Consider the following 2,806-nt stretch of genomic DNA (forward strand, 5'->3'; position numbering starts at 1 on the left):
AATTCCGCCTCGTATTGGTCGGGCGTTTCATTTGAACGCAACACGACCGGGATCGGGAAAATACGCCCAAGCGATTTTCCCTGAGCCCTCCATGATTGAAAGACGCCATAATAATTATGTGCGTCTACAAGAGCGCGCTCTAGGAGCGACGCTCTTGGCCCGTCTAAACGAGGCCATTTAGATGGAGGGGGCATCTTTGGAATGCCACCCGTCACATAGCCGCGTTCTAAACGACTGGCTTGTGACACCGACTGAACACGTTCACGTGTCGTCGGCGGAGCTTTAGGCTCCGAATCCTCTATGTCAGAACCATTATGAAGTATGGTCTGAGCATAAGGCGTTGTGGTAATACCCAACGGAGAAGCAGCTGCGCCTTTATGGGCAGCGCTCTCATTACCTGTCGATGGGACAGCATTCGTAAACGATGCTGTCTCCATGTTGTGAGCCATGAGAGAAGTTTGGATGGGCAATAATGCGCCATCATCCTTCCTCATGAGCTCGTTGTCCGCATCACTACTATGAGGTGACGGCAACGGTGTCGACTCATTGTAGTCGACAATGAGCGACGGATCAACATCCTCACTGTTAAAGTGGGATGGATCCTTAAGCCCTGTTAACGCGACAGCAGCAGTAGCTGTCGGCGTTTCGACTAAGGCATTAGACGCGGCCGGCGAATTAACGCGGCGCGTGCGCTTAGTGTGAGGTTGAGTGGGCGTCTTCGCAGACGACCCACCAACGTGGCCCCTTTTAGGTGGCATCTTCGGCGCCGTGTATGGAAACACGTACGCTAGAGTGATTGAGTGAATTAGCGGCGCGCAAACCTGCTCGCAGTTCCTCTCTCCTCTTTGACAAATGTAATAGTGTAAATTCGTTCTTAAAGGGGGGGGGTGTAACGGGCTAAAGTTGCCCTAACGTTACACAAACCCCGTAAAGTACACTTGGTGTACTTAAGGGGATGGTCAATTACTAAATAATAGTAATTAGACCCAGCACTCGTGGTGCACATTTGTGACCAACCCTTGTGTATGTGATGCACATGGGTGCATTCACATTAGGAGGGATGACGCCCAGCGTCATCCGTGATGACGGCTAGCGTCATCCGTTACACGAGATATCTGGAAAGATATGCTCGCAATACAAATTAAGTGTTACCTATAGAGATGACATTTGAATTGGTAAAAATAGGTATTTATATTTAATACGATTAAATATAAATCAGTCTGAAAACTACTTCATACTTGATAAGCGCGCACGAGGAGCCGGATTACCGCTCCCGTGACGACTCTTAATCACAGTACATAGTGTGTTGGGTGAGGTCGCTAACGCACCCACCACAACTACCTCACTGCACTCTCAGTTCTATAGAGGGAGTCGTACAAGCTTAATGATTCCTAGTTCAAGGACCAAGTGGCAACTAGTACCCGAGAGTATGTACCTTAGAAAGGCTTCTGTATCTCACAGATCAATGCGCGAGCCTTAAGAAGGCACTTCATGCTTTAAGATCAAAAGGGGAACTGTACCGGGGTGTATCGTTACATGAAATTAAAACTTAAAGGTTGTTAATTAATACATTATCTAGAAGGTAGAGAATATTTGGAGAATATTACTTTACATGGAAATATTTTAAAAAGCTTATACATTGGAAGATATAGACCATTATATCTACTTTCTCCGCGGTCCAGTCAGCGCTGGACGCGCGCAAATAAAAAGACAGATATGACTTTTAGTACATGTTTTGTATTAGTTTATAATTAAGTTAGTATTAAGTCGATAGACAAGTAGAACATTATTATATTAATACAGTTTTTAAATAATTCTCTTTAAAGCAAGTGTTTTAAAAAGAGTCTTCCTCTGCACGTACTAGTGTACGTGAAGTGGCGTGAGGCACCACTTGCGCTGAGGCAGTGTGAAGTGGACTTTTTCAGAAGCAGTACAAGTCGGCAGTGCCCCGTTTCACCTAGTAGCAATTTGTAGTCCGTCCAAGGACCACAGTTCCATCATCTAACATGGACATTTTAGATGACAATGGAAATACGCATCACGTTTTGCGTGATAGCTACTCCTTTCTAAGCGACATAGAGAGGAGTGCGGTCGAACAAATCAGTTCGACCGTAGGGAATTGATGCCATCTTGGCTATGCTGTCCGGTTTGGACAGTTATGCTCTCCATTCAGCCATCGCCAAGTTATTACAACTAGAATTTGACGAGGCGAAGAGGAAGGTAGCCTTGCTTAATCAGCAAGGCTCTCAACAGGCAGAACTGTTGAGGTTACAGCAGGTATAGACCTCTGTACTTGGGATGACGCACACGCGTCGTCCGGAAATCTTACAGATTGACATCTCTAAGTAGAGGGAGTCGAAGTAGACTCCCTCTTAAGATGATTTGTCGAGTTGGACGATGCCGTAAGGGCTCGTCACATCGTCGACGTGCAAATGCAAGTCGCATTTGCTCAGTCAAATTTAGCAGGTCGTGCCAAAACTTGGGCACTAGGCCTTGGCTTGCGCTACCCATATGTCTTTGGGTCGTTGGAAGCTTTTAAAGCCCGGCTCAACAGACGGTTGAACCGCCTAGGGCTGAGTTCAGAGATCACTCAGAGCTTCTGAAACTCAAGCAAGGCAAGCGTGATGTTCACGCTTATGCCCAACACATACGACTCTTAGCGAGTTGTATCACGAACAACCCATCACATCACATACGACTCTTAGCGAGTTGTATCACGAACAACCCAGTTCATGAACACACGTTGATTACGGTGTTCATGCAAGGTCTTACGGATGGTCCCGTAAAAAAACACCTGTTCCGCTTG

Source organism: Bremia lactucae, linkage group LG10 (genome assembly GCF_004359215.1).
Source record: "Bremia lactucae strain SF5 linkage group LG10, whole genome shotgun sequence".
Classification (NCBI taxonomy): domain Eukaryota; phylum Oomycota; class Peronosporomycetes; order Peronosporales; family Peronosporaceae; genus Bremia; species Bremia lactucae.